Source organism: Ursus arctos, unplaced genomic scaffold (assembly GCF_023065955.2).
Source record: "Ursus arctos isolate Adak ecotype North America unplaced genomic scaffold, UrsArc2.0 scaffold_4, whole genome shotgun sequence".
Lineage (NCBI taxonomy): Eukaryota > Metazoa > Chordata > Mammalia > Carnivora > Ursidae > Ursus > Ursus arctos.
This window is the reverse complement of record NW_026623056.1, coordinates 19,767,865-19,793,874: the sequence shown is the minus strand read 5'-3', so window position 1 is coordinate 19,793,874 and position 26,010 is coordinate 19,767,865. Positions and strand designations below refer to the sequence as shown.

General features: G+C 43.3%; 1 long non-coding RNA gene across 1 annotated transcript; it reads left to right on the top strand.

Annotated features, from left to right (window-relative positions):
* Positions 1-2,026: 2,026 nt before the first annotated feature.
* Positions 2,027-25,264, top strand: LOC130542654 (uncharacterized). The gene is made up of 2 exons (XR_008957360.1): positions 2,027-2,546; positions 21,881-25,264. It is a non-coding gene; the product is annotated as an uncharacterized LOC130542654 (long non-coding RNA).
* Positions 25,265-26,010: the final 746 nt, after the last annotated feature.

Here is a 26,010-nt window from a genome sequence, read left to right as displayed (position 1 = left end):
CATTATAGTGTTTTTGTACACCAAATATATTATGTGTTCACTGTAAGATGTTTAGAAAAATTCAGGAAAGATAAAGAGGAAATAATAACCACCCATAATCCCAACGTGCGGACATGTTACTAAACTTTGGTATGTTTTTTGGTATGTTTGTTTAAAAAGTGTTTCCAAAACTTATATCCTAAAAAGATGGTTTTGAAAATCATATTAAAAAAATCTTACCAGTGTATTATGATTCTGTCTTCATATTAATAGTTCTTCTATGACACAATTTTTAAGGTTCGTGTAATAGAATGCTGTGTAAGTGAATGTATCATGTCTCTTAAAAAACCAATTTCCTTTTGTTGGCTGTTTAGTATTTTTCAATTACTGCTATTGTAAATAATGTTGCAATAAGCATCTTTGTAAATAAATCTCTGCACACGCCCAGTGTTATTTCCTTAGAATAAATTCCTAGAAGTGAAATCACTGGGTCTGGGTCAAAGGGTATGCACACGTTAAAGGCTTTTGTTATGTGTGCCAAATTGCCTTTCAGAAAGATTGTCTCAATTTATGCTCCCACAAGGAGTGTTTCCTCAGCCATGCCAATGCTAGATATTCTCATTTAAAATGTAAAAAAAAAAAAAAAAAAAAAAAGAGAGAGAGAGATTTTGTTTACTAGTAAGGTTCCAGTTTTTTCAAGTGTTTTTTTTTTTTTAGCCCTCATGTTGCTTTAATTCCTTTAGTATTCAAGTAAAGTTGTGTATTATCTCTTCTATAAGAGTCCTGATGATCAAACATCAATTACAGGATGAAGAAACCTCTTTTGTATGTATGCATTTAAAATTTTCCACATAAACCATGGAGGGAATCCATTATTAACAAAAAGGAGAATAGATTTTTAAAAAAAATTTTTATAGTAATATTTTTTTATTATGTTAGCCACCATACAGTATATCCCTGGTTTTTGATGTAAAGTTCAATGACACATTAGTTGCGTACAATACCCAGTGCACCATGCAATATGTGCCCTCCTTACTACCCATCACCAGCCTATCCCATTCCCCCACCCCCTCCCCTCTGAAGCCCTCAGTTTGTTTCTCAGAGTCCATAGAATAGATTTTTGTCTGTGTTAACACTACAACTCTCAACCGAGTTGCTTATTTACCTAAATAATGCCCCATTTGGCGTTCCAAGTACATTCACATATTGTTAAAATACCTAACGATCATTCATAGAAATGAGAAGTCAAACAAGCCCAGTGTATCAATTTGCCAAATCCAACAATCTCCTTGGCAATGTGCTTACAAGACCCTATGGGGGACAGCAGGCATGAATAGGTTAGACAGCCCATTAGCTTATGAAAAGAGCTGTCGATGCCATCATAATCTATTTGCCTGCATTTCACTGACATTTTTTTCTGAGCTTATGGTGATAGAAAGCTATTTCCCACATTCCTACTCAGGCACTCAGCGGAACGATGGACAGGTTAAATCCCAATAAAACAAATATTGCTACTATGCAAATCTTTCTATAACTGAAAGAATGTTAGGCCTCAGGTGGAATTCCATTTATTTCAAATATTTTTTTGATGTCATAAAATCCTAACACAACAAAATAATTGGGACAATGCTTGGGCCTACATTCTATTGGGATTTGACTTATTAGTGATAGTTTGATTAACATGGCTTCTGGAAAGAAATCTCCTTTGATTAAAACAGCAGCCTGGGCCGGTGGGGGAAGAGCAGCTTGGGAGAAGTATGGACTTGTTCTCCGTTATTGCAGATCTCTAGAGGGTAGAACCGAGGTCAGTGGGTGGAAGTAACAGAGAGTCTGATTATAGATAATTTTAAGGAATAAATTTCTAACAATCAGGGTTGTGCCAAGAAAGGCTGTCTTGTGAGTTAGGAAATGCCCTTTTACCCATCAAGGTCCAAGCTCCCACTGGAGGAGTGGTCAGGAATGCCAAGGAGGCGTTTCCTTTATTGTGGCGTCCAGGGTCTGTGTTGTCAGAGCAAGTCACGTGGACATAGTTGGGGTGGGTTGTTCTACCAATGGCTGTTTATTAGTGACAAGAAACATGAGAAATTCCAAGCGCGTGTTTTTCAGACGAGATTGAGCGCGTTCAGAGTGGTATGGCCGTAGACAGCTAATGTTTTTCAAATAGCTTATTCTCTATTTTGCTTTTGAATAGTATGCTAGTCAAATGCAGATTGCCAAGGGGAAGGCCATCTTTGTCTGAGTTAGGCCATAGTGTCATGTTAGATGATTCCCCCAAACCTCAAAGGCATCAGAGCCTTTCTTTCTCATAGAAGCTTCACTGAAGGTCAGATGGTTCTCCAAGGCGGCTCCCTTTCCATCAGTGGTCTACTTTAATTTGTGCCTCCCTTGTCTCAAGAGGTGACGTCCAGGGCCTCCGTGGTGAGGGAAGACAAAGCCTGGAAGGCTCACAGAAACTCCTCGATGCCTTCACTTAGGCCACTTCCATTTACTACTGTCTGCTGGTCAGAGTTACATAGTCACCAGCCCGTCAGGGCTGCAAAAGTATCCTCCTGCTTCCGTAGGAAGAGGTAAGTGACGTAGTCCTCGTGAATCCATTGCATTATTTTTTGCCAAGGTGCCATAGATTTTCTTTACTTTCCTATCTTACCTTGAAGGAAACTATTTTCTTCACCGTATCATAGAGCAAACTGAAGCATGACCTCTACCTTACCACACAGACAGCTGATTTTAAGTAGCTTTAGCGGTGAACTTGCTCCACTGTTGAAAAAGTTCGTCCTGTCTGAGAAGTTGGGGGTGCGTATTTTCCGTGTGCATCCATACCCTCTCTCCTGATGCTGTATTTATTTGGAGTAAAGTTACCAAAGACGGTTTCTGAGGCTCTGGTATAATTCTTACATTTTTCTGACTTTCAGCTCTGGGTCCCTCTGGGCTGGGTCTCCTCAACACTCGCTGTGGAGGCAAAGGAGTATGTTAGTTTCTTAGGGTCGTCGTAACAAGGCACCACAAACTGGGGGGCTAAACCAACAGAAGCTTATTGTCTCACTGCTCTGCAGCCTGGGAGTCTGAGATCAGAGTGTTCCTTCTGCGGCTGTGAGGGAGAATCTGTTCGGGCCTCTCTCCTAGCCTCTGGCAATTTGCTGGCAGTCTTTGGCATTCCTTGGCTTGAAAAAGCATCTTCCTGATCTCTGCCCTCATCTTGAAATGGCATTCTGCCTGTGTGTCTCTCTCCGTGTCCAAATTTCTCCCATTATAAGGACACCCATAATATTGGTTAGGGACCACCCTATGGACCTAACTTCGACGTGACGACCTCTGTCAAGACCCTGTCTCCAAATAAGGTCACATTTTGAGGCAAGAGACCTGAGTTTTGACCCACTTTCCTTTTTTGAGTCTCTGTGCTTTGATCTGTTAGAAGAGGGGGTTGGGCTGTTGAACTTTGAAGTTCTAGCCTGCTCTGAGACTCTGTTAGACGGTTGGTGACACCGTAAGCTGTCAAGGCATCCTGTTAGAAGAACCCATGGCTGGAAGGGTCTGTGTGGCTTTCTGGGTCCCTAATCTCCTGCTACGGCACGGCTTAGGTGCAAGGAAGAGAGGCCACACATCGTGGCTTACGTGCTGAGGGTCTTATTTTGGCAGGCAGGCTTGAAGGCAGGCTCTCTTCTCTTTCACACACACAGATACGTATATGCACACAGCTCTGTTGTTGGATAGGGGAGGTTGATAGTTTTAATAATAGAGTTTTTTTATCCCCTCTTTTTTTTTTCCTGGAAAAAGATGAAATCATCCATTTATTCTGGACCAATTACAAGCACTAGAAAGCACAGGAGGAACAGAAAGCCTGATCACAAATAAATATACACTGGGGGAGGGGGGAACAGAGGAAACTGTTATTGATTGGCCTTGTAAAATCTGCTGCTGAATCGATAGCAATTTCTGGAAATGCCAGACATTTATTTTGTGTGGCTTGAACAGCGGAGATAATAATAAACGTACTTATAAAGTGAGTCTCTTGACACTCTTTCCTTGAGCCCCTTATAATAACACACATACATAATGGGTATGATAGCTCTACAAGCCATAGCGAACAGACTTCAGATTTACAGCCCAGCTGCCCACCGCCGGCCTCCCCTCTGTGCCGGACATAGCATTCAAAGAAGTCTCTTCAAAAATCACAGACAACTGAGCTGCATGAAGAGATGGGAGAGATGTTCTCATCAGCTGTAGGAAGGCAGGCAGGGGCTTGCTCTCAGGGTCAGGGAAAAAAACCAGATGCTGAAACTGCTGGACTCAGCCTGGCCATTGGGAATTTCTGGACCTGCTCTCTCACCTGCACTATACACAGCCCCTCTCCGAGCTCTGTTCATCGTTTCTTTCTAACAATAGGCAGCTTACCTTAGGTGTATACTCTCTCATCCCCGTCCGTCATCTGTGGTCAGTCTCTTCTCCCTACTCCATGTGCAAGGGCATTTGATAACCTTGTCAGGGCCATTATGGCTGAGAAAAGGCTCAGGGGTGTTACAGGTGGGAAAGTTGCTCTATGTGCTTCAGTGCAGTCAGAATAGCTACCGTTTATTGAGTACCTATGATGTACTATGTATTTCACACTCATGGCCTCATTTATTTCTTACCACAAACTTTTGAATTACTATTGTTCTTTAAACAATTTTTTTGGTAAGAAACTGGGGTTCGTCAAGGTTAAATAAGTTACCCCAGCTCATGAAGCTAGGAGAACAGCTAGATTTGAACTCAGATCTGACTCTAGATTCTGTATTCTTTCTGTTCTGCTTTTGCCTGCTTAGTGCAAGCTAGGATGCTGGGAGATGGGATTGTAACATTCAGACGGCCTTGAATGCCTGGTGAAGGCACGTCACATTATTCCTGTGCATTAGGGATTGTATGAAGGTTTCTTGGAAAACATAAATAGTACAATCAGAGCTAAGTTTTAGGGAGGTCGTATTGAGGACAGATTGATGCAGGGAAACAGGTTAAGAGATCATATGAAAGGATACAAGAGCAGATGTGTTAGGGGGTTCAGACTAGGAGGGGGCAATGGGATCACCAAAGAATGGATCTTGAGAGTCACAAGAGTGGAAAATGTTTCCCCTTCTCTCCATTTTGTCTCATCCCGCCTCTGCCTCCTTTCCCAGCCACCTCACCTGCTCCTATTTTGGGATGGTGGGAGGATTCCCTGGAGAATATTCATTCCCAGCCTGGGCCTCTTGATGCAAAGTCATTCTCAATGATGATATTGGATACAGATGCCTGCTGTGCTGCGAATAGATGGAGATCACTTTTCCATCTCACTTCCTTAATATATCTCCATTTAATATGGTGCTGCAAAGGAGAATTTGAACTGCTAATTTGGATGGCAGGAGAAGGTGTCCTTTTTGTAAATTGGTAGATTTCTCAATCCCTGGCTATGTCCCATCTCTTCATAATGAACCTGTAGTTTTGTGAGACAGTCTTCATGATGCTGAAAAACACAGTGTGTCTTTCCCTTGAGATCTGAATGGGTGTTGAGGGTGACTCTTACCCTCCAAGTACTCAAGGAACTAGCTCTCTTCAGATATTAAGTCAGTCCCTGTTTCAGAAAAATAGCTGGGAGGGGCACCTGGCTGGCTCAATTGGTAGAGCATGTGACTCTTGATCAAGGGATTTTAAGTTCAAGCCCCAGGCCGGGTGTAGAGATTACTATAAATAATTAATTAATTAATTAATTAATTTATTTATTTATTTATTGTTAAAATAAATAAATAAATAAATATCTTAGAAAAATAGCTGGGAAAGAGCTCTCTGAAAACCTGAAAGTAAAAGAGAATTCTTGGGTGGACTATCACGTGAGGACCCACGTGAGTTAATTCTTCAGATGTCCTTTGTGAATGTGTTTTGTGCCCTACCCCATGCCAAGACCTATGGATGAAGCCAAGAAGAATTGTACAGGGTTCCATCGCTTAAAGAGCTCACAGCTTACTAGGGGACATAAGTTCATGTTCACAAATAATATCTATATGAGGTAATCTCTGGTCCACTCCACAAAACTGCCACAGATAATAGAGGCCAGGAAAGTTCAAAGGGAAATAGAAAAGATAGGTTGCAGTTTTTTTAGTGGCCCTTGAATAAGAAGGGGGAAAAATGAAACTTTGAGGTATTCCAGGTGTAGAGAATGATAACAGCAAGGTACGGCAGTGGGAAAGCACAGAGTGTGTGAGGAGTCCCAGAGAAGAATCCAATTCACTGAGATCCCAATTCATGGAGATCCACTGGGCCTCAGTGGAAGGGAGCGGTAGGAGATTGAAAAGGTGGATTGGAGGAAACTTTAAACACCAGGCAGATGCAACAACTTACACGCAAAAATTTGACAACTTAGTTGAAATGGACCAATTCCTCAACAACTACCACAACTTAAATAATAAGATAACTTGAATAACCCTATAATTACTAAAGAAATTGCATTCATAATTTTAAAACTCTCAAAAAGGAAATATCTAGTGTCAGATGGTTTCACTGAAGAGTTCTTCCAAACATTTAAAGAAGAGTTAACACCAATTCTACACATCTCCTAGAAAATAGAAGAGAAGGAAATAGTCCCCAACTCATTTTATGAAGGTAGCATTACCCTGATACTAAAACCACATGAACAGTGCAAATAATGACAACTACAGACTAATGGCTCTCACGAATATAGAGGGAAAATTTTTTTTTAAAAAAACCCACAAAGTATAAAACAGAATTCAACAATTATGAAAAAGTTACATGCTATGACTAAGTAAGGTTTATTCCAGACATGCCAGACTGGCTCCAATATTAAAAAGTCGATTAATGTTAATCCACCATATTCACTGTCTAAATAAGAAAGAACAAATGATCATCTCTGTCAATGTAGAAAGAGCACATAACAAAATTCAAGACTCATTCATGATAAAAACTTTCAGAAATCTATCATTAGAGGAAAATATCATCAACTTGATAAAAGAATATCTACAAAACCCTATAATTACTATTATACTTAATGATGAAAGGCTGAATCCTTTGTCCCTTAGATCAAGAATTAGGCAGGAATGCCCACTCTCACCTCTTTTATTCATATTGTTGGAAGTTCCAGCAAATGCAATGCATCAAGAAAAGGAAATGAAAGGAATAAAGTTCAGAAAGAAAAGAAAATTGTCCCTATTTGTAGATGACATGATAGCTACATAGAATATTACAAGGATTCCAAAACAAAACAAAACAACCTGTCTTAGAACTAATAAGTGAATTCATCAAGGTTGCAGGATACAAAATAAACATACAAAAATCAATTATATTTTTCTATACTAGCAATGAACACACAGACATTGAAATTCAAAATATAACATCACTTACCATCACTCAAAAAATAAAATATTTAGATGTATATGTAACAAAATATGTACAGGACTTGTACACTGAGAAGTATAAGGTGCTGAAGAAAGAATCAAAGGAGATCTACATAGAAGGAGAGACATACTATTTCTGTTCATTAATTAGAAGACTCAACATAGTTGTACTAGTTTTCTATTTCTGCTATAAAAAATTACCACACACTTGGTGACTTAAAACAATACAAATTTATTTTCTTATAGTTTCGGATTTCTGAAGTTTGAGATTGGGTCTTATGAGGCTAACATCAAAGTATTGTCAAGACTGGTTCTTTCCAGAGGCTCTGGGGGGAGAATCCACTTTCTTGCTTTTTCAGCTTCTAGGAGACACCAGCATTCCTTGGTTTATGGCCACTTCCTCTATCTTCAAAGCCAGCAGCATAGTACCTTCCAAGCTCTTTCTGTCCCCTGCTTGCATCATCACATGTCCCTTCCTCTGATTGTGGTCCTTCTACCTCCTTTGTATTGGGACCTTGTGATTACATTGAGCCCATCTGGGTAATTCACAAAAACCTTCCCACCTCCAAGTCTTTAATCACATTGTCAAAGCCTTTTTGTCATATAAAATAACATACTGATAGTTTCCAGGGCTTGAGATGTAGAAATCTTTGAGGGGCCATTATTCTGTCTACCATACTAGTAAAGCCTTCAATTTCCTCCAAACTGATGTACAGATTTATCACAATTCTTCTCAAACGTACAGTAAGATTTTTGGTATGTATCAACAAGATCATTCTAAAATTTATATGGGAAGGTAAAGAAATTAAATAGTTAAAAACAGTTTTGAAAAAGAAGTATGAAGTCAGAGGAATCTGTCACCCCATTTTAAGATATACTGTACAGCTATAGTAAGCAAGACTGTGTGGTATTTGTAGAGAGATGGACACACAGATCAATAGAACAGAATAGAGAGCCCAAAATTGACTCACACAAATATGACCATCTGTTTTTTGACAAAGGTACAAAAGCAATCCAATGGGGAAAAGCAAACAAAGGAACAGACCTCAACCTATGTCTCACACCTTATATGAAAATTAACTCAAAGTAGAACATGGATTTAAATGTAAAACATGAAATTATAACACCTTTAGATACAAAAAATAGAAAATATCCTAGGTCTAGAACTAGTATCTAGAACTATATCTAGAACTAAGCAGAGTTCTTAGACTTGACACCAAAAGCATAATCCATAAAAGAAAAAAATAGATAAATAAGACTTCATCACAATTAAAAAAAAAACTTGCTCCATAAAAAGTCCTGTTAAAAAGATGAAAAGACAAAGTACTCATTGGAAAGACAATGTTTGTGAGCTATTGAAAAATATCTGTCAAAGAATTAATATCTAGAATATATATTTAGGACTCTCAAAACTCAAAGTTTAAAAAACATTCTTAAGGAGGGCATGTGTTGTGATGAACGCTGAGTGTTACATGCAACTAATGAATCATTAAACACTACATCAAAAGCTAAAACAAACAATCTAATATGAAATCAACAAGAGACATGAAGAGACATTCTACCAAAGAGGATGTACAAATGGGATGTAAACGCACAGAAACATATTCAACAGCATTCGGGTTCAGGAAAGTGAAACTTAAGAGCACATGACATATCACTATACACCTATTGGAATGGCTAGGATGACAAAAGATAATGACAACACCAGGGGCTAGCAAGTACGCAGAGAAACTGGTTTGCTCCTAAATTGCTGGTGGGAATGTAAAGTGATACAGTCTCTCTGGAAAATAGTTTGGCAGTGTCTTAAAAAAATAAAAAGTTAACATGTAACACCATACTCATTTATTCCAGAGAAAAGAAAGGAAGATTTATGTTCACACAAAATCCTGTACACAAGTATTTATAGCAAACTTGTTTGTGATAGCTCCAAGCTTGAAACAACTCAAGTGTCTTTCGATGGGTGAATAAACTGTGATATAGTCATACATGGAATAGTACTCAGCAATAAAAAAGAGCTAACTTGGTAATACACAACCTGGGTGAATCTCCTTCTACGAATTATCCTGATAGGAAAAAACAAATCTTAGCAGGTTACATGTGGTGGGATTCCATTGCATTACATTCTTGAATTGGCAAGATTTTAGAAATGGCTAACGTAATGGTGATTGCCAGGAACTAAGGAGGAGACGGGAGAGAGAGTGAAGTGGGTTTGACTATAAAGGGCAACATCAGAGATCCTTGCGGTAATGGAAATATCAAATTCTCTGTCTTGACTGTAAGAATACCAATATATTAGTTATGATATTGTGCTATGGGTTTGTAAGATGTTAACATTGGACAAAGGGTACAAGTCTCTCTGTATTTCTTCCAACTACATATGAATCTACAAGGACCTCCAGATAAAACGTTTGATTAAAAAAAGCTCAGAAGAGACTCAAACTAGGATGCTGAGAGTTTTGGAGGGAGGTAATGCAGAAAGGCATGAACGAGAGCAACAATTCAGGGAGCTCTTTTAGCTCTTTTCCCCCTGCCCTGAATATGATATGCCTGGATTGACTGAGGTTGTTGGCATGTCTCTGAGTGATAGCATCACTCTCGTTTGTTCACTAACTTAATAAGCATGGTGAGGGACTTCTCCACCTAGTATCCATGGGTGGCTTGAAGGATTGTCCTATTCTGATCTCCTTCAGTGGCTTCTGGCAGGAAGTCAAGCAGACATTTAAAAAAGACTTTGCAGGACTGAGCTATGTCTCACTGGTCCCAGTGATAAAGTTTGGGGAAGTCACACCAAGAAATCTTCTAAAACTCTCTAAAGCAGTGAGGAGGTGGTCATGGAGCATTACGGGCATGAGCTGCATATGAACTTGCCCACTAAGTCCACAGGACTAATAAAGAGAAAGGATAAAAAGTGAAAGCACATTAGCTTCTAGAGTGAGGGTGAGGCTGTTCTCTCCCCTCCTTCACGCCCCCGTCTACAGTCACATGTACACTCCACCCTCAAGGATGAGCCAGGGTCAAAAGCAAGTGTCTGATGGACTCCTGGGGTAGAAAGGGAGATTTCGCAGGGCTGAGCTGATAGCTTGGATGGTCTGTCCCTGCTGCTTGGGAGGGGCTCTACTTGGAAGGCCACTGACCCTGGGAAGTGTGGGGAGGAGAGCCTCAGGAGAGTTTGGTTCTGCTTTCAGCCTGTAGCCTGAGCAAGAGGAGACCTTTTGAGTGCGAGCTGCCCAGCTCAATAGGAATCCAACCGAGGCCTGGGGGCCAGGCCCAAGCTTGTGGTGATAGCGTTGCTCTTCTGTCTGACTTTGCCACTGTCTGGCTCCCTCAGGAAGCGTCCATGGCAGTTGGCTTGAGGGTTTGGATCCTGGATGCAGATTCCAGATGAGGCAGAGACAGAGAAAGAGGAAACAAGCAGAAATATATTTATACGGTCACTTCTTTCCTTTCTCTTTCTTTCTACGTGTCCCTTGCTTTTCCTTTCCCTGTCTTCATTACCAACCTTAACCCCCGGTACAGGCTTCTGTTGTTGTTTTGTTTTATTTCTCATTTTAATCCTTGTCTTGTTTTATATTAATTTTTTTCTGTTTGGTTGGTTGGTTGGTTGGTTGGTTGGCTTAGTTTGGGTTTTGAGTAAATGATAGATTCTCTTGGTCAGTTCCAAGTCTGAATGATGGCATGCAGGACTCTCGCCGGCCTCCACTCCCTGCTTCTTCCCCCTTCCCCCTTTCTCCCTCAGGTCTAGCCATGCCTGACCCCTCACTGTTCCCTGCACGGGCCAAGAAGGCAGCACCTCAGGGCCTTGGCATTTACGCTTTCTTTTGCAGGCTTCCCCACCCCACAGATCTGTCCACGTGGCCTGCTTGCTCACCTCTTCGGGTCTTAACTTATATGGCACATTTTCAGGGAGATTGTCGCAGAACATCTTACATAAAATTGTGTCACCTCTACTTCCAACACTTCTTACCCTCTTCTCGGTTTTCTTTATTCTTCAAAGCATTTATGACTCTCCAACACTCTGTATTTTACTTTTATCTCATTCCCTATCTGAGTTCCTCAGTTCGATGTAAGCTTTACGAAAACACAGCTTTTGACTGTTGTGCTCACTATGGAATGTGTCTAGAACAAAGCCTGGCAGAGAGGAGGCAGTATCAATAAATATTTGATAAATGAATGAATGGAATGAGGGAGTGAATAAAATTCTTTCAAGTGTTAGGTAGAACATATGTATATATGCTATATATTTTTAATATTTTAAATTAGTATATTATTAATTAACTTAATAATTACTAAGTATACTTTAAATAAATATACTGTATTATTTATATTCAATAACATAAGTTAATTATTTAAAATATACTGCAGTAATAGATATATTGAATTGAGGATATATTTATATTTTAAATAAATATGCTGAGTGTATGTATATCTATTTATCTATGTAATATTACAAGCTTTATTTGTTTTAAGTCTATGACCTTGAAAATAACCCTGGATTGGAGTTTGAAGGGTTGAGGTCAGCTCTGGCTTCTTCAAAACAGATCTCATGGGAAGAAACATTTCATCTCCTTGCCCTGGTATCTGTACTTGTGAAATAGGCATAATATTCCCCGTGTGCCTCACAGGGTTATTATGGGAATCAAATAAAATATTGGACAGGCATGCGTAAAGACTAAGAGGCAAATCACACACACTCTAAGCTCTGCGAGGGTGAAGCGCTGTTAGAGCCCCGTTTAGTTATGAAACCGAAGAATTCAGAAAGTGCCCTTCCTAGTGGTTCTAGAAACACAAACTGTGACGAGAGAGCTGGGTCTTCTGTGGGCCTTAATCTTCCCGTGATCCTGTGAGGTTGTCTGAGAGACTTATCTTCTGAAACCTGAGTGTGATTTGGGAACTTATCCGGAGTGTTTCATGAGGGGAAAGGAGAGCAGAGCCCAGCGTGTCATGGAATATTCCTTCCTTTCTTCCATTCCCCCCAAGCCCCGAGCTGTTGCATTTCTTGCTGTGTATTATTGACAGAGGAAATGCTGATTCATGATCTGAGTTACAGGAAACCTTGTTTCCTGGTGAAGAAACAAGCCGGGCGGTGCTGCCAGCGCTCTCCTCTGCCAGTTTCTGCCACATGCCCTTCTCCTGGGCCTGCCCCCAGAGCGACTGAGAAGGGGTAGGGCCAACTCGGGCTTAACCAGTGAGGTCACTTTCCCTTGGAACTGAATCCAGCACAGGCTCTTCACTGTGCCTCTCCAGGCCCTTCTGGCTCTGACCCCACGATACCTTCCCATCCCATCTCCCCCCGCTCCCTCCTTGCACCCTGCGCTGCAGCCACACGTGACTACTCCCCGTTCTCTGTGAACACCTTGTATTTTCCAGTCGCTAGGCCTTGGCTCGCGATGTGCCCTGCCTGGAATGGTCCCTGACCCAGTGTCGGCTCATTGAAATCCTACCCATGCTTCACCTCTGCTCAGGGCTACCTGCTCTGTGAAGCCTGCTAGGTTGCCCTCTATTATTTTTGTTCTCTTTTTGGTAGGGGTATTTTCAAATATGCACAAAAGAGGACAGAGCTGTAGGGCCAACGTCCACGTACCTACTTCCCGGCCTCAACAATGAACTGGTTTCTCTTCACTAGCACTCAGTCGCTCCTTCTTTGAGCTCTGCTGGGAACTCTTATGTTCTGTGCTTCTCTCATATTTGCTGAATTGTGTGGGACGAAAGTGAGTCAGTGGATTTAGAATGCTGTTTACCCACCTCCCACAATGGGGAAACTGAGGACCCAAGAAGTGAAGTGAGTTGCCCAATGTCATAAGACAGGTAGTGACAAGCTGAGACCAGATTTTTAGGAAGGGCCTCACAGTCTAATTGGGAGGCCTGGATAATATACTGATAACAAGTATGTGCTGTTGGATCTCAAGTACTATTAGTGTTCAGGTTAAGTGATTAATAAGTATGTGTTAAATGAATGAGTTAATCTTCTTTCCAGTTGATTAATAAGATGACCCATTAAGCTTAGCCCCAAGCAGCCCCTTGGTCCTCTCCATGCTAGAAGCTGATGTCAGCATGCCGAAGGCTCTGGGGGTACCTGATTTTTGTGGACAGAAAGGCCAGTGAGAGTAATGAAAAGTTTAAAATGATAGTTTCAAATACGTTCTGGTTATTCCAACATGGGGTAGTGAGTATGTATTCTGTGTCTGAAGAACTAAATGGCACTGAGTTAATTTGGACTAGAAAGTAGGAAGGGAAATTAACAGAGCCTTACTTTCTGTGACTGGGAGTACATGTGTCAGATCATCTGGGAGGAAGGCATGGAAGGAAGTATGGACAGATAAAGCAAGAAATAAAAAGCCAGCAAGGGCAAAATGGCAATTTTTCATCTTGATCCAGATTTGGCTCAAACCTTGATTTTAGAAGCACAGCAAGAAGTCGTCTGGATGTCCAGTCCGTGACACCCTGATTTACTATGTCAACAAGAAAGGAGGGATCTGGTCATCAGCCAGGAAGCTGTGCCAATGGAGTGGAAAACACAATGTGTGCCGGTTTTCCTCATGACATAGGGTTAAAACATAATTTGAGAATGATTTCCTTGAAAAAAAAATCTCTTGAATCAGACTCTTTTTCAGGGTTACATATAATCAGTGCCTAATCACTGTATTTCTTTGTGGGGTAACTAGATGGTGGAGAGAGAGAGAGAGACGTAGGGGGCAGGACCAGGCCTCCATCAGGCACTCTGTCTATACAGTTCACTGACCCATTAAAACAGTGGCAGTCACACCAATGCCTAGGTTGCAAGGAGGTTCCGAGGTTCACCGAAATAATGGACAGAAAGTGATTTGTAAGCTGGGAAGTGCCTCGGGAAGGTCATGACATCTGCCATTTCTAGAAGCACACTTCTAGTACTTTGATGGCACAGGAGGCATTGCCCTCAAGGCAAGAGGGGAGAAGAAGAAGATAGAGAAGGGTTATTAGAAAGATGGGCTCACATTTCACATTTTAGCGTGGGCCAGAGACCTGGGTAAAGAGACTATAGGAGAAAATTCTGGAACTTTTGTTCCTCCCTCCCATTTGTCACTCTCTGTTGGTATCCCTGTGAAGATGATCCTTGAAGACACCAGCATGAAGGCAAGGTTTCTGTGTCTATTTTAGAGACAGCATGTCAAGGGGCGGGTATACGGAGGAAGTGGGGTAGTGAGAACTGTTTTGCATTCGGTAGGTAGTCTGGAATTGTGAATAGAGGGAAATGGGTAGAATTTATGGATCCTGTAAGGAGAAAAGAGGATTTAAGGTTTAATGGACAGATGGATGGGTTGTATTCCCATTTGGGCTGTGAGAATGCTTCCGAGTGCAGGCAGGAACAAAATACTGCTAAAAGGAGACCCATGACAGTCACCAAGATAGATAGGGTTCCACTATAGCAGATGATGATTTGCTTTCTGAAATCCATGAGAAAACATTTCCTCTTAAAAGAAAAAAAAAAAAAAATCCCTCCTCCACCCCATCACGCATGCTCACTCGCCTGTTTATTTTCTTAATGAGTCTTTCTTCAAGGCCATATACAGGTAGGTATGGCCTGGCACTAAGTAACATTACAAACTCCAAAAGTGGTCCTAGGTACAGCAAATTGGAATTTAACACCGCCACGGGGCAGGGCACTTGCTCAGGGCTCTGAGGAACACCAATTGGAATAGGATTTGAGCCCTCAAAATGCTTACACCTTAGCAAACATGCATGGTTTTGAGCCTTCGAAACAAAAAAGGAAGGCAGGATTATTAGCTGCACAGGTTTCATCTTCTGCCACCACTGTGTTTGTGACAGGACAACAGTGTTTCCAAGCCAGAAGCATTCAAGGAGTGGTGTGAAGGGCATGGTCATTTAGGGCCTGGAAGATTTCCATCCGAGAGCTCAGGTGAAGGTCTCGGCCCTTGGAGCCTACATCCCCAGGGGGGAGCCCAGCAGGAAGAAAACGCTTTGGCTGTGCTGAGCAGAACTCATTAGTGGTGGGGTCAATCCTGAGGTTAATGTATATTTGTTAGACTTTTTTGTTTCCTGGTGTCATGTTTCCATGCCTAAGCCTAGAGTCGCTCTGTAGACTTTGGCATGGATTTAGCGGCGTTCTCGCTGAAAGGCGAGGCCAGTCTGTGTATGCAAGAAAACTTCTGAGGTCTGCCCTTAAAAGAACTACACGTGACTGTTCAGGTCAGACAATCAGGCCTCGAGAAGGTACTGAAAGAATGAGGGGTCCATGCTAGTGTGTTTGCAAATGTTTCACGAGAGACTCTCCAGGGGAAAGAGTCTGATTGGAGGGTTTGTTGATTTCTGTGGTGTCAAGAGTCCCCCTACGGCCAAGTTCAAGCTACCAACAGGAGGTTCCCTGAGTGTGGAGTGTGGAAGAGCACACCACTGGCCACCAGTCAGAGCAGACACAGCGGGACTCACTCGGAGGAGCAGGAAGAGCTGGAACTCAGAGACCAGACGAGGCTCTGAGGTAGGTGTGGGTGTGGGCAGTGGGTGTGGACAGTGCCAGCAGCATATGAAGACAGGCAGGAGGTGACAGGCCAGGTGGCAGTTAGCATCGTGCCAGCTGTAATGGATAGTCATCTGAAGAGAAACAGCTACTGTTCACTGAGCAAGAGTATGTGATCAGCCCTGTGCATGGTCACAAACTGTCTCAAAACATCTCTGCCAGGGTATTTTTATTCCTATTTTGCAGATGGGGAGATTGAGGCCTAGAAAGATCAGATGGTTGGTCAGGTAAGAAGTAGTGGAGTGAGAATTCAGATCTGGAGTCTGTTTCCACGACACCAATAAGGCAGGGAGAGGCTGGGAGCAAGTCCTGTTCCCAAATCTATCGGACAGGATATGTGGCTGCTGGTGGCTGATGAGAATTCCTGGGAGTCCTGACAGCTCGGTGGGAATGAGGACACTGGTGGATTATGGAATCAGGGATTCAGTATAGGGGATAAGATGAGTCACAGGACCTAGGGTGTGAGGTCAGAAAGGACAGACTCGAGACTGGGTCACAGTAACAGCTCTCAGCCTGGAGCAGAGCTGCACACCAGTAAGTTGGGTGCTCTCAGAGCATCAACTGGTCAGGGTGTCAATCCTGGTTGTGGCCTTGGGTCCCCGAGAAAGGGCCCTTCATGGGATGACTACGGACATCTATGTTTCATATCAATATGATGTCTACAGTACTTCAAAACTGTAATGCAGACTATGGAAGCTCATTTGAAAATGCAAATATGCATTTAATTAATATATTACTTGTGACTCTACATGACTCATGGGCAGAGTAGAGGCTGTGGTGAACTGTGTGCTGTGGAAGGCATGAGGCTGGGTGAGGGGAGCCATGCGACCACTGTGGGGATGGAGGTCCAGGTGAGTGAGCTGTTGTGGGAGGGGTACAACCAAGTGTCCAGAACTTGGTGAGATGAGGGATAAGATCCAGAAGGAGAGAGGGAAGAAATTGTATTAAAGAAAACTAGAGTTGTGCTAAAGAAAACCAGAGGAAGACCACCTTCCATTTGGAGGATCAAGAAGGTCCAGTTCTGGAAGAACCCAAAGGGCCTCCGGAGACTTCAGGTGGGGCTAGCTCAAAAGGGAAGCCTGACTGGTGGTAGGTCACTGAGGAATCAGACTTACCTTCACCAGTATTTCTTATCTGTAGATAGCTTATGTTCTGAAGATCCTTTCCTGAATAGGAGAGTTTACTTGGAGTATTTGTGTTTTAAACTACAGTGGCACAGGGTGGGAAAAGAGGGTCTAAGATAAAGAAACCCTGTGGGAGATTGAGGGGGGCTGTTGCCACTATGGATGTCCCATCTATGGGAGACAAGCCTCCCTCTTCACTCTTGGGTACTAGCAGCCCAAATCCATGCCATTACATGGGTGATTTCATTTCACCCTGCGAATACGTGGCGAAGGGAGGATCTGACCCTTGGACACTCTTCAGAGACGGAACCTATCTTATGAGGGCATACCATGTGGAATGGTCTTTCTTTTATATCATTCAGATTGAATATTGGTAATTCTATCTCCAACTATTTTGATCTCCGGGCCCTGAGAATGTCCTAGGGGTCAACAGATCTTGCTGTTCCAGTGAGCAGACCCAGTAATCAGTCTCAGCTGCAATGTGATGTCCTGCCTCTTGTGCCCCATGGGATGCCAACAGTAGGAAAGAACTTCTTCAGAAACACCGGTGATGAATGTGTGAGATTTTCAAACCTGCGGCAGTTCCCGGAACGGATTCCCTTCAGGTACTGGCCATGGTTAGAGACCCAGAAAGGGATGGCCCAGATGGTGAGCTTCTTGAGAACCAGCATGGTTTCTGGCACATAGCGTTGAGTAAATGGAGAACAAAGAACTTATGCTTGTGGAAGATCTCACACTGAGGTTACATAATAATACAGCCCTCCCCTGGTGAGTACGCTCACCACTCACCAGCTCAACCTCCTGGCACATGGTCGAAGCTCTGGACCAGAGCAAATTTTGGCAGAGCAGATGGTGCTGAGGTGGAAGAGGCAGCATTTGCCTAAATTGTTCTTCCATTGGCTGAGCCAGGTGACTTCAGGAATATTGCTTACACTTCCTAGGGCCTCTGTGAAGTGGGAAGGCTTATTCTTTCCAGCTTTCTCTCTGGATAGTTGGGAGGATCTTAACAGCTTCGAGAAAGTAAGCCTTGGTGAGCTTAGAAAGAAAAAGCAAAACAAAACGCTTGAGGGAGGCAACAAAAGCTTTAACCTTGTGGGCAAAAGAGGGACAACATGGCGGCTAGTTTGGGAGTCTGGGAAGGCTCACCATTAGGGAGATAGTAGATGGGTCAAAGGGGAGAGCGATAAAGCATTCCTGACACTTTGCCCAAACCTGGCCCAGCGCCCGACTTTCTGCTGAAGCCACATCGCCCTGTGCCTGCGGCCTCTGACTCAGGAAGTTCACCTGCTGCAGAGCGCGATTAGCCGCAGTGCCCACCACCACAGCTGTGGGCTTCCTGCCCCTGCCTGCCCCCGGCCCCTGTCAGCCTCATTCCTCCCCACCTCCTTCCCCCTTTCTCCTTTTTGGAACAACTGTGCATAATCCCCTCTCCCCTTCCTGCCCCTTCCGCAACACCCCCACCTGCCCTTTCTGACTCTGTGCCAGCAGCTGGTCGGTGAGCAGTGCCAAATCAAACAGATGTGTGTGGTATTGGCCGGCACGTGTGACCAGGCTCTCTGTCCAGCCCGGTCCCTGAGCAGGGCTCTCTCTTGATGGTCGAGGGCTGGGCACCCCCTCCCCCGTCAGGGGCACTGCAGGGCCTGAGCAGAGAAGTGGGCACCGTGGCCTTCTGACTGCCTTTGTCTCCCTCCTCCTCTTGGCAATGTTTCTATTTCTTTCAGTGCAGTACCTCTTCCCCTTCTTCTTTGCTTGTCTCGTTTTTTGTTTCTTATTAAAAAAAAAAATCTTCCTCAATAATCAACTCATAAGACTTTTATACACTGCATTAGAAAAGAAGGCAAAACAGGGTCTTTTAAACCAGGTTTTAAAGTTCAAGTTCTCCTGGTGAATCAAAGACATCACAACAGGCCAGAAACCAGCCAGAAGAAGAAAAGAGCTGGTCGGCTTCACCGCAGCCCGCCCGAACCAGGGGCCTTCAAGATGTCACTTCCTTCCTTCCTTTCTTAGTCAGTGGCATGCAAAATTCATGGTAATTCTCAGAAGTCGGTACCCTTGCAAGCAAGTGTCTTTGATTTTTCTGTACAATTGGCTAATTCTACTCACTCCCACCTACCTGTCTAAGTGGCCATGACTCGAGAACAGCAGCAATTAAGCCAAGAGAGCCCCGTGACACATCAAAGCCCTCCGGCATCGAGAAATCTCATTGAAAATTGATTTAGCGGGTCTAACATCATGACACAAAAATGGCTCAGTGTTCTAACGTGTATATTTCCGTATAACTCTACGAAGTGAAATAGCTTCCATTCTGTGTAGTTGCTAGCTGCGAAAAGGTCCCAACAGAAGCGAAAAACAGTAACAGCAAAATAGTAACTCATACTCCAGGCCATAGTCTTAAATGTTGGTAATGATTACTGGCTTACCTGAATGTCTCCACAATCCACAGACATGCATGCCTTTGGCATTTGCCAATTGAATAGAAAGTACAGGATTATTGAATTAGGCCTTGCGTAGGTTTCTTTTTCTTTTCTTTTTTTAAATTTTTTTTATTATATTATGTTAGTCACCATACAGTACATCCCTGGTTTTTGATGTAAAGTTCGATGATTCATTAGTTGCGTATAACACCCAGTGCACCATGCAATACGTGCCCTCCTTACTACCCATCACCGGTCTATACCATTCCCCCACCCCCCTCCCCTCTGAAGCCCTCCGTTTGTTTCCCAGAGTCCATAGTCTCTCATGCTTCATTCCCCCTTCTGATTACCCCCCCTTTCTTTGTCCCTTTCTTCCCCTACCAATCATCCTAGTTCTTATGTTCCATAGATGAGAGAAATCATATGATAATTATCTTTCTCTGCTTGATTTATTTCACTTAGCGTTATCTCCTCCAGTGCCGTCCACGTTGCAGCAAATGTTGAGAACTCGTTCTTTCTGATAGCTGAGTAATATTCCATTGTATATATGGACCACAACTTCTTAATCCAGTCATCTGTTGAAGGGCATCTCGGTTCCTTCCACGATTTAGCTATTGTGGACAATGCTGCTATGAACATTGGGGTCTTGTGTAGGTTTCTGTATATTGCTTAAGAGTGTGGCCGCATTGAAGAAATAATAAATTTTAGGAATGAATTTCCCATTTTGCCCTGACTTCCAGGAAGCTCAGAGCCGAAGCTGAATCTGACGCCTAATCCAACAATTATATTAGCCTTGCCATTTCTTTTTGCTTTAATTCGAGTTTCTTGTTCTAGTTTTGTTTATCGCTCAGTGTACGTCTTCTTTTATGTCATAAATTGCCCCAAATTCTTTTTGGAAAGAAGGATGGTATACCAAGTGCAGGGAATCCCATAAAAACGACTTCTAGTAATGATGATGATAATGATTCATGACATTTCACTTTCTACCTTTAATTAGTTATTTATGTACTTGTTGTAAGGTTCTCATTAGTCTGCAGATTCCCTGAGGGCCGAGTCGGGTTTCGGGGTGCAGCATCTCCCCTGGGGTGGGTGTTTAGCAAGATTCTGCTGGATAAATACAGCCTTCAGGTGAATTTTAGAGGAAATAGATTGAGATTTTCTTCCCCTTTCTTTTCCATTCCCTTCCTCTCCCTTTTCTCTTCAGCGAAGACTCTATTGATGTAACTTCTGCAGACAGGCAGCTCTGAGCTAATATATGGGGCTGCTACCACGGCGCTGGGTGAGAAGTGATTTTCTTCTCTTTCCCCTTTGAAGACCATCGTAAATTTTTCCTTTCTCTGCATTGTTCTCTCCTTCTTCCTGAATAAGACTCAGTAATGTTCTCCTACATAAATAATAACCACTTACATTTACATAAGCACCGGTAACATTGGCACATCCCTTCTAGAAAGGATTTGAGATGGGCATCTTAGAGGATTTTAAATTTTACAGCGTACTCTCGGCTGCGCTGGCGGCCGTTGGTAGCTAATATTTATTGCGTGCTCACCATGCTCCAGGCACTCGGCAAGGGCTTTTTTGGACACTCTCTCATTTAGTCCTTACGGTGATCCTATGGAGGAGCTGCTGATGTCCCCACTTGCCATAAGAACGGACGGTGATGTCCCCACTTGCCATAAGAACGGACAGTGAGGCTCCCGAGCTTGCCCAGGGTTGCGCGGGTAGGAAGGAGCAGGACTGGGGTTTGACCCCTGACTTCTGAGAACAAAACCCAGGCTTCTACCCTCTCTGCATATACTCCCTTTGGGTCATTGCTCCAACCCAGTAAAACAGGCAAAGTGGGGGCAGTGAACCCTGTTGTACAGATGAGAGAAAGAGGAAGAGCGGTGTTTGAGTGCCGATGACATCCAGGGCATTGTGCTTTGCTCACAATAGTTCATTTGCTCCCTCTGGTCAGCCCACAAGGCAAGCAGAAATGTCTGTGTCACAAATGAGGGTGCCAGAAGCTGTGAGCACTGAATTAACTGAAACAGGCACCTGGATGAGAAGGTAGGATTTGATCCTGGGTCTGTTTGGCTCTAAAGTCCATGTTTCCCCGCCCCCGGACATGTGGAAAAACTGGCCCAAATTCACATCATAGGGTTATGAAAACAACACCAAGTTTGGTCTAAATGAGAGTTCTTTTAAGTGCCCTTTTCAGGTTCTGGTGTCCTGCTGGGGTCAAAAAGTGCAGCGTCTGTCTGGCTACTGAGTGTCTTTCCCCATGTGACCTCGGGTGGGGGGAGCATCTTATTATGACTTGACAAGGCAGATGCAATTGAATTTCCATCTCATTCAGAGCAGAGAGAGAATAGCTTTGGGAACGAGGCTAGTTTGAAACAAGGGCTCCTGAAGCTAATTAAAAGCTAGGCTGGAGCTGTGCTTTTCATTCCTTAAGAATGTTCGACCTCATTAAATAGGAAAAAGCAAGTGGAATTTTCTGATTTTTTTTTTTTTCAGGTTCTGCAGGGGGTGGGGACATGGAGCAAGTGAGACATCCTTCTACAACTTCTAGCTTGCACGATATCTACAACGACATTGCTGTTGTGATGAAGCCTTAGCCCTTCTCGAGTGCTTAGCATCCTGGGAGAGGCCAGCTGGGCGAAGCAGACACAGAAGGACATCCTGGGCCCTGCTTCAGGCTCCTGGTCCGCTGCGCTCCTTCCCCCCTCAATTGCAAAGGATGGAGAAAATGTTTGCAGGCTCCAGCACCACGGAGCAAATGGCTGGCCTTTGGAAAACCCTCCCTTGCAGACACTTGGAGCTAGCCTACAGTCACGGCCACAAGGTTCCAGCCAAAGGAAACAGAAAACTCTGCAGGCTTTCCAGGCGGCCTCTGGATGGAATAGAAGAGCCTGAAACGTTGTTCTCATGTTTGAACTTGGGAACTCCCAGTGGCCAGCAGTAATTTAGGGGCCATGTGCTCAAACTACCAAGATGCTAGGGACCACTAGGACAGAGATCAGGCTGGCAGAGGCTTATGCTGGAAATCTTTAGCTTTTGATTTAAAAAGCTCCACTTAGGGGACACCTGCAGGTGCCAGGCACTGTGCTAGCAGCTTTGCATGTGTCATATCTAATCTTTCCAGCCACCTTACATAGTAGGTGTTCTTACCCTCATTTTAGAAGCGAGGAAGCAAAGGTGCCAGCTATGATCTTCTTCATGGCTCTTGGCCCTGCTGATAGAACACAGTTGGAAGAGTCCTACTTTTGTGAACTACCTAAAATGGAAGGAATATTAGAGGTCATGTTTACCTTCTGAGGATAATGATGAAAAGAGATCCAGAGCCAGAAATGTAAATTAATCTGTTCAAGGACACACAGCAGAGCTGACACCTTCACGTCCCTCTCTTCTTTCCCAGGTACTAGGAGGACAACAGAGAGCTGTGGTTGCCATCTGGGAGGAATGGAACAAATGTCAAGACCTGTTCCAGCTCTGGCTCTGGCTCTGGTTCTAAGCAATGATCACCACAGACATGGCAGGTTTCAAAGGTCTTCTCACTTGATATGGTCAACATCTCCTAAAAATGAGGGAAGGGAAAGCTTTGCAGTTCTGGAAGGATAAAGTCACTTGCCGAGGATAAAAATGGACATCCATGTCTATATACCGTTTTCAGCCTCTCGCAAGAAAAGTGCAGGAGGGGAATCAATGGTTTTAGAATTTTCTTTTTTCCATCATGTCGTAATCTTTGGTGTCACACACTGCTAAGTCTCTGCTTCCACAGGCTGACAGGTTTGCTTCTCTCTCTCTTTGGTTTGCTCCAAATTGCTGCGGGGTTCCAGCAGAAAGCTCTTCTAGAAATGTCCCTGCATTATCTCACAAAGTCTCTAGGGAGTGTATAGTCTACATTCAGTACCATAACATAAACACCAGTCTCCCTGAGCCACATGCGGGATTGTCCGGAACCCGGCACCTCGGAACTCAGAAATGGTACATGTACTGGGGTCTGGCTGCAGCACCATGTACAGAATAGTTAAGAAGCATCGGGGCTGAAAGGGAACTTGGAGGCTATTTCAAACTCCCATTCTCTGAATCAAATCATACCTATTTTTCATCAGACCAGTGAGTGGCCTTCAGAAATTCTCAGAGAGTCAACCTGTTGGTTTAGTGATAGGGTCATTTGCAAGGGCACAAAATAAGTAGTTTAGATGATTGGTTCTATTTTTCATTTTGAATGTCCTTCAAGAGCCAGTTTTACTTATCTGTTAAGTGAAAATAATCATGGATAAACCTGTTTCTAAATTGAATGAAATACAAAATCCACACACATTCAAGAGTCTCTCCAAGCTAGCCGTAGCCATGCTCCCTGCACTTCAGCCCCTGGATGGCTTGCTGGTGCCTGAATATGTCATGACAGTGCCCATGGGAAGTAGTAGTAATACCTTCTTCAGTTTGCTATGATTTATCCTCTTATCAAAAAGGATTTGACACTTGGGTGTTAACCTTTCACGTATATTTTCCCACTTAACCCTCAAAAAGACCCTGTGAAAGGGATCTCTGTTCCCATTTTGCAGATGCCAAACCCAGGCACAGTCAGGTGAAACCCCCAGCTCAAGGTCACATGGTGTGTTAGATGCAGGAATAATGGGTCTCCTGAGTTCCAGTCCAGAATTCTTTCCTCTGTATTGCATGGGATAAGAATTCTCCCAGATTTGGAGTAGATGTTTGGCCACAAACAAGCTGGGAAAAACACCTGGCTGTTGCTTTGCTATACCACAGTAATGACCACATGAGGTCATGGGCATACAAGCTTCCCTGATTTGATTCATCCTGTCCTTTCTGCTGAGAATGCCCATCCTTCGCCTTCTCCAAATGACCAACTCTTCCTAATTCCTTTCAAGGCTACATGTTCTCTTATTAATGTCCTTTTCTGTGCCCCATGGTGCTTTGCATGCCTCCACTACATGTAGCACATCAGTGGGCAGTAAGCCATAGCCGGGTATGTGTCATGAAGTCACAGAGGGGACAGAACCCAGTGGCCAACTAGGGGGAAATCTTGTTCAGATGCAGGATCAAGTCTTCATTTTTATATTTTCATCACAGTGCCGGGAACGTAGCGGGTACTTGATAGATATTTGACCAGAAGTTGCTCAGAGCCTGAGCATCGTCAGCCTGCTCCTGGAAAGAAACAAGGTAGCAGTCAAGGAGTAATGTAGTGAAAATGGAAACCAGGATCTCAGCCTTCAGATTTCAAAGTGAATTTCTTGAGGCTGTGGATAACTTCCTGCAGTACCTGTGCATTTCAGATGGTTACGAACACTTTGGAGGGACTCTTGGAACCCTTTGGGAGATGGGTCTACCAGCAGTTCCTGTTTCCAGTGAGCGTTAGCTCCCTTAACTAATGTCTCGAGAGCTGACTGCTAGTGTGCCACATACCTTAGCCTGAATTTTTCCTTCTAAGTGTCAAACACAACATTATGAATTAGGAGGGGGGTAACCCACAAGTCGTAGAATAGCCTCCAGTTTGGTAACGATTTATCCTATTTCTCTGTTAATTTTGCAATTAAGCAGGAGTACTTTATATGCCTGAATGACCCATGGATTATAGCTTAATCAAATTAATGTGTCTGTAACATAAGACCAATTCAGTGTTCAACTGTTAGAATGACAAATGACAAATGATGCAAAGCCTAAGTTTTCTCCTTCTCTCTCCTCTCCCCACAAAACCCTCCATCGCGAAAGGTCAACTGACTGAAAAGCTGTTGTTTTGATGGCTGACGCGAGATCCTATTGGTTAAAAATGCGAAAAGGCTGGCTACCTCCCCTCACCCCACTTCAAACCAACTGTATGTGTGTGTGATAGTGTGTGTACGTTTAGATGAAAAAAAAATTGTGGTTAATTCTTCTTGTTGTGTACTTCCTGCCCCTGACATTTGTTGCTGCTGCTGTGTAATGTAGCTGAGGCTGAGTAGGAGAATCAGACGTAAATGACCTGTAGATGTATTCCTCAGCTACGCCTGCCCTCCTCAACCTGTTCTTGGAAAACCTGGAAAGTAGAAAATGGTGACCAAGGAAGCCAGCTAGATGTTGTACTGCCCTGAAGCGTCTCCCTAGGATGTTAGATCATTTTAGTTGATAAGTAATTTAAAAAATGTAGGATTCTATTTAATAAAATAATATATACATTTGGAGACTGTAAATCACAAATAGTGGGTTTTTTTTTTTTAAGATTTTATGTATTTATTTGTCAGAGAGAGAGAGAGTACAAGCAGGGGGAGCAGCAGGCCGAGGGAGAAGCAGGCTCTCCACTGAGCGGGGAGCCCACCATGGGGCTCTATCCCAGGAGCCTGGGATCATGACCTGAGCTGAAGGCAGACGCCTAACCAACTAAGACACCCAGGCGCCCCACAAATACTGGTTTCTTAAAGACGACTTTGAGTCAAAGACTAGGACTTATGTTTTCGTGGACCTGATTCATCAACTCTTAGAGGGACTTCAGCAATAGTTTCCCATCCTCATCTGATCCATTTTCCATGATTAGTGGGATATTTTTTAATGCTAATCAGGTCACATGTCTTCTCTGTTTAAAATACTTTAATGGCTTCCAACTGCACTAAGTTCAAAGCGCTTGCTATGCTTACAAGGCCTAC